Source organism: Haliaeetus leucocephalus, unplaced genomic scaffold (assembly GCF_000737465.1).
Source record: "Haliaeetus leucocephalus isolate CR32 unplaced genomic scaffold, Haliaeetus_leucocephalus-4.0 Scaffold395, whole genome shotgun sequence".
In the NCBI taxonomy this organism is placed as follows: domain Eukaryota; kingdom Metazoa; phylum Chordata; class Aves; order Accipitriformes; family Accipitridae; genus Haliaeetus; species Haliaeetus leucocephalus.
Genome location: NW_010972831.1, coordinates 118,913 through 125,348, shown reverse-complemented (window position 1 = coordinate 125,348; position 6,436 = coordinate 118,913). Strand labels below are relative to the sequence as shown.

The window sequence follows — 6,436 nt, the reverse complement described above, 5'->3', positions numbered from 1 at the left end:
GCGCGTTTGGGGTTGTGGGCGCGGGGCGAGGGCCGAGCCCCTGCCCTGGGACAGCGCACATCGGCGTAGGCCAGTGCCCGGGCGCCGGGGAGGAAGTGCACAGGCAGCTCAGGTGAGGAGTGCGTGGATACGGCTAGTAAGCAGAATGACTTTTTTTTGCTTTTCTTAAAATCTAGAGGCGTTTAGTCCCCCCCCCCTTTTTTTTTTCACCTCTTCCATTTACCAGGCGACTTAACTGTGAATTCAGTCTAGCGCTTCAGTGTCTCCCTGCGCTCTAGTCAGCTGTCAAGGGGAGCAGATTGCCTGGGGGAGAGCGTTAGGGCAGGAGAGCTCGGCAGAGAGACCCGCTTCTGCAGAGGGGGTGCTGGAGGCCGGCAGCCAGCAAAGGTGGGGTGATGTGCAGCAGCACGGCTGGCAGCAGAGGACTTCCCTACCCGGCAGGAAAGAATTGTTACAGAAGTCTGTCAACCTGATGGTTAAGTGAGGTCGACGTAAAATCGTACACCTGTGTGGATGTGTAACATTACCGGCCTCTCTTGGATTCGTGGCAATGTTTTTAATCGTCACAGTGTTTTGGGTATCACCTCTCGTGTTTCCAGCTCTTTATTTGAAGGCTTCTTTTGCCAACGGTTTGGTGTGTAAGTTGCTTGAGAGAAACATCCGCGTGGTGACTGTTTAATGAGTGCAGCCATCCTCTTGTAAGCTAATGATGTAGCTGAGTTGTTGTCAGCATGTACAAATCTTTCGGTTAATATCTCACAACAAGGAGGAACTTTTAGACTATGTTTTTAAGTATACCTAATATTTGTTTCTGCTTGTCTAACTTTAACTCTGCAATTAAAATAACAAAACCTTATGAAACGTATTTAAAAAAACACCACCCCACCCCCCCCAAAGAAACCCAACAAAACAACAAAAAAAACAAAAGAAAGGCTTGTATATCCATTAGGTAAATTAGATGGCATAGAAGTTTGTCCCCTGTACGGCCTGGTAAGAGGCTACTGACAGCCCTTTGTCTTATCCATCAGGATATGAAACCTTTTCATAGAAGTTTGATTGAAACTTGTGTTCCTCTGGAAAGACTGTGGATTTGTAATTTTCTGACAAAAAGTTACTGACGCATTCCCAAACTCTTGCTTATGGAATTGACTTCTATTTCTGGTCTCGGATCCTGGGTGGAGAGAGACTTCTCATAGGATTGACCTAAATGCTTTAATTCAAGGAAGAACACGTGTAATTGATTCCATGGAAATTGGTGTTCTGGTTTGTTTGGTTAATACAGCAGTAGAGCAAGGGAGAGAGATGCAGAGGGAATTAAGTGACCAAATAGAGGGGACCGATTACTGCTGAAGAGTGATGGGGCGATTAGTTTCACAGGCTTCCCAGAGTGACCTGATGCATGCCGTGATGGGCAGCAGCAGCACACTGGTGCGGACACAGGGCAGTTCACTGCATGAAGCTACTGTGCAAAGATGTGCACTTTAGGTACTGGCTATATACTGATAGGATGATTTTTTTTTTTCAAGGTGTTAGAACACAAATGCGTGTTTAGTGTTGGTTTAGCTCTTTGTGGGAACCCCAGAGGAATTAAAGGTATTTAAATCACTTTGAGCCTTTTGTTTCCTGTGGCTGTTGCAGTATGACATAGATATCCAAAGGACCAGCTCACACTAGCGAGGACAATTTCTCACCCTGGAAAAAGTGCCAGCACCAGTTCTGTTATAATTAAATAAATATTAATACAGTTTAGACTAATTCACTTCTCAAATATTATGTGTAAGTGTTGATGGACACATAGAACTAAAGTAATTGTTATTCAACATGGTTATCATGTTGACTAAGTAAATATAATTATACTGGTAAAGACAGAAATTGTCAGATGGTCAGGACTGCCGTGATTAATATTTCATTTTGTTTACATGGTTTCACTGTAATTCACAAATGCCTAGGTGCTGCAGTAGGACACTGTGTACTTAAAAACTAAAAAAACTAAGTGAATTGTTCCCCGAGTCTGTCCGGCTTTAATGTAGAAATGGAGTTTCATGCTAATGGTTTCTTAACTACTCCAAACTGGGTAGTAAGTTCACTTATATATAGCTGCCTTGTGATGTATTTAGTTACACACTGCATTTTCATTTTATCTAAAATTTCATTATGATATGCTGGTCTGGATTGGAATCTTTAGAAGTAGTGAAAAGCAAATTTAAATATCTCTTTGCAAACATGCAGGCTTATGAATGAGAGAAATCAGAGGTGCTTTTAGAATAACGGTTGCTGGAATCGTGTTTTACTTTTTTAACGGTTCTTAAGAGTAGCAGAGGTAGTTGCATCTAGGCTGACTAAAAAGTCATCATGTGGTGCTGAGTATCATAAAAGTACCTAGAAAAATGGGAATTAATTATTACTGGTTTTGGGGGGGAGGGTGTCTCACAGCTGCGTCATGAACTGTGCCCCCTACCCCCAGCGAACTGCTGCTGGTTTCGTGTGACTTTGTGCTGTCTTGGTGCTATCGGGTGTGCTGAGCACCAGGTGTTTCCCCTCAGAGCTTTGTTTGCTAGGGGCCCTTGTTCTCTTTCCCGACTGCCTTTGGTTGCTGACCTTCTGTTCGGCTGCCCTCGGAGGAAAAAAATGAAAGCTTAGATCAGTGAGCACTACAGTAGGGATTTGGGGCAGTGTGTTGGTTTACAGTGAGATTTTAAGTGGCACGATTCTGCGAATCTTTTCATTAATTAGAGAGGGATGTGGTGCTGTAAGTAGCACTGCTGGTGTGTACGCTCAGTGCTCCGTCTTGTTGATTCTGCTGCTGCGAGTTAAATCCCTGCAGTGGGAGTTGGATGAAATGGCGACAGCAAACGTCCCAGCTGCCGTGTTTAATGGGTCACTCACTGTTGCTGCGCTTGTAATGGTGTCGGGTGTGAATGGCAAAAGGGTGCTTACCAGGGAACATGCTCCTCGGGTGAAACCGGTGAGTGCCCTGTCTGTATTCGTGGTGTCTCGGACTAGAAAGCGATATAGCTTAAGGTTAGGGAGATAAACACACTTAATTTTTAGTGAGCAAAGGAGCAAGAAGGTTGACTTTAACCATGATGTGCACTTTCCTGAATCAGCTGCTCTGCTGCTCCAGATGAGAGGCTGGAAAAAAAGGCAACAGAGATACTTCAGGGAGTATGTGTGGAAGGGAGATGGGCAGAGCCTCCCTGACACATTAAGGCCTCTTAAGGGCTACTTTGCTGTTCTTGAGGGTTGTTTCTATTCATTTTGGGGGGATGGTTAGCAGCCTGGGCTCAGTCTTAGCTAAGAGCTGACCATGCATATGTACATGATACTGCTCTGTAGCCAATGAGTCCAGGTTTGTACCTCCAAGGGAGCCAACTTCTGTCTGGAAGAGCTGGCAGTAAGCCAAAAGAGAGAAACCCAGATGGGTTTGAGTTGACTAAATGCCCTCTGGTATCTCCATATTGTCTCTCCTTCCTGTTCCTGATGTCAGGAAGCTTCACCCTCTTTTTTTTTGGTGTAGGCTGTAAGCAGAGTTAAACTCTGCCAGACCTTCCTCTGCCTCTTTGCTTTGGATTGAGCTGGCTCTGAACATCTGGAGCTGTTTTTGCTTGGTGTGGTCCAGCAGTGTTTGTGTTTCAGAACAGGCTGGTCCTCCACAGAGGTAACATGGATGTTGCTCATCTGAATTGATTCATAATCCACATGCACCAGATGCAGATGGTGAAGAACTGGCAATGTTTTTGTGAAGGAACTCCCAGATCCTTTGCTTCTATTTCTCTTAGGCTATGGCTGGTGAAAATATTTCCTTTCAAAAAATAATTGTGTGTATCTGAAGGTAGGAGTGTCACACAGTCTTGAGCACTCTTGCTTTTAAGCTTGTTGTATTTCTGCTACATGTGAGCAGTCTAGTGCTTGAAAGGAGCTGAAAATTGTTGCTTATAGAGTATATGTATAATTTTAAAATGATCAATGACATCATAACAAGGAAAATAGATCATCCTAATGGGATTGCGTAGGTCAGCTGTGAACAGATGCTGGAGGGTGAAGGTGAGAATCTCCTAACCCTGTGTGCACTGCAGCTACGGTGGATATGTTACAGAAAATCAGAAAAAATGGTGGTAGTAGGTTTGCATCCCAACAGTTTCTATGCTAGGTTAGCTAAGAACTGTCAGACTTAACTTCCTCTGAAACACAGGATCACTGAACCAAATTGTAGGAAAAATAACAGATTTTTAGCCAAGATCTGTTTAAAAAGATGCATTTGCACTTAACAGATTGTGAGTATTAATCTGTACACTTTGGAAAGAACCAATTATGTCCTTTGTCAGAAGGCCAATATTTGGGCAGAGTTAAATATGCTGAAATTGTGCCTTGGCCCAGAAGGCAAAGAACCCAAGGGGTGAAAGCTGCAACAGCCAAGAAGCAGTCTAGCTTTGTTGGATTTTTTGTTATGTTTCTTCTTGTTCCAGCTTTGTAATGAAATGTGTGCTTTTTGTACTCTGCTAGAATAACTTCCCCCCCCCCCCCCCAAGTATCAGAAGTGGCCTATGGGGATCTAACAGGAGCTGGACTTCTTTCCCCTAGGGAGCAGCAAATCTTCAGTGGTGTGTAAGGATGAGCTCACACAAACTCACATCCAGCTGTATGTTGGGGTTCATGGGAGTTATGCTCATTTCTACCAGTGTGGCAGGATTTGTTTTAGTGTTTGTAATGCTAGGTGAGGGGTTAGTGGAGAGACATATGCTTTGGCACTCACAGCTGCTTTTCTGGAGAGTAGCAGACAATGGATAGATGTATCATTTTGGGAATACCTGCTTGCATTGCATCTAGTGAAGGGTAAAACCGTGTTGCTATTGCTTATTAAGACTTTTCTCTAAGAAACACATATTCCATCTTTTTTTTCCTCCTCATTTTCCATGTGTATTCTTTATATGCTTAAATAACAGTTTTTCTTCATAAAGCTTAATTATTTTTTTTGGTTTTGCTGTTTGTGTGTCTCACAAGCAACTGCTAGAGAGACTATCCATTACTAGTGGGTTTATCAAGATTAGCATGTCTGCCCCTGCATGAGTACAGGGAAGATGGAAAGTAACTGTGTCTTGTGGTTTTGTTCTCTCTTACCTTGAATATTTCTATTTTTTGGTTCTTAAGAGTAGAAGCTAGCAAGAAATGTGTGGAGTGAGATACACGTTGGTTTGATTTGGCTTCCTGAAAAGCTTTGGTCTTTGTTTTTCTTCTTATAAAAGGAAAACCCAGAGTGTTTTTTAGCTCTATATCATGTGACCTTCTCATCAGGCAGCACAGCATGCTGGTTTTGGCTGGGATAGAGTTAATTTTCTTCATAGTAGCTAGTATGGGGCTATGTTTTGGGTTTGTGCTGAAAACAGTGCTGATAACAGGGGGATGTTTTTGTTATTGCGGAGCAGTGCTTAGACAGAGTCAAGGCCTTTTCTGCTCCTCACCCCACCCCACTACCGAGTATGCTGGGGGGGGCACAAGAATTTGGGAGGGGACACAGCCGGGACAGCTGACCCCAACTGACCAAGGGGATATCCCAGACCATATGGCGTCATGCTCAGCGTATAAAACTGGGGGAAGAAGGAGGAAGGGGGGGACGTTCGGACTGATGGTGTTTTGTCTTCCTGAGTCACCATTACACATGATGGAGCCCTGCTTTCCTGGAGATGGCTGAACACCTGCCTGCCGGTCAGAAGTGGTGAATGAATTCCTTGTTTGCTTTGCCTGAGCGTGCGGCTTTTGCTTTACCTATTAAACTGTCTTTATCTCAACCCACGAGTTTTCTCACTTTTGCCCTTCTGATTCTCGCCCCCATCCTGATGGGGAGGAGAGAGTGAGTGGCTGTGTGGTCCTTAGTTGCCGGCTGGGGTTAAACCACAGGCAGGAATGGCTAAATGCTACATCCTCGGTACTCAACCAGTGTATTTTGCAAGGCTTTGTTCACTGTTACAAGTCTTTACTTGGGCAAAGGCTCATCTTGGCACAGTTAAACTGAAGGATTTATAGGTAATTATAACTAATATTAACTGATCTGGAAGTTCTTTTTTAGCAATATGTGATTAAGATTAATAGATATATCATAAGTGGTACTCTGGCAGCCAGCTTATAATTGTTCAAAGGATGGTTTTTAAATTGGCCTTTTTTGTGTAGCACAGTGGTAATGGGTAAGGTGTTACACTTTTTTCAAGGCTTTGCACTGGGGATTTATGTTGGGCAATGATGTTGTCACACTCTTTCTAAGGGCTGGATCTTGGAAAAGCATCCAGGTTCATTAGATCTACTGAACCATAGCCTACTCTTTCTAATAATAAACACTGTCCCGGTGGTATAGCTAAGGATAGCGGAGAAAACGGTCGTTTGAAAGGGAGAAACTGATGAAATGTTGGGGGGGGGGGGGGGGGGGGGAAATTTCTCCCAGTGG

General features: G+C 43.8%; 1 protein-coding gene across 4 annotated transcripts in view; it reads left to right on the top strand.

The window, feature by feature from the left end:
• The first annotated feature begins 37 nt into the window (after positions 1-37).
• The window catches only part of GTF2I (general transcription factor IIi), an 81,041-nt gene continuing 74,642 nt past the window's right edge, over positions 38-6,436 (top strand). For all 4 annotated transcript variants that reach the window (XM_010573485.1, XM_010573487.1, XM_010573484.1 and 1 more), the window contains exon 1: positions 38-112. The gene's annotated coding sequence lies outside the window, so the exon portion shown is untranslated. The remainder of the gene's footprint in view (positions 113-6,436) is intronic.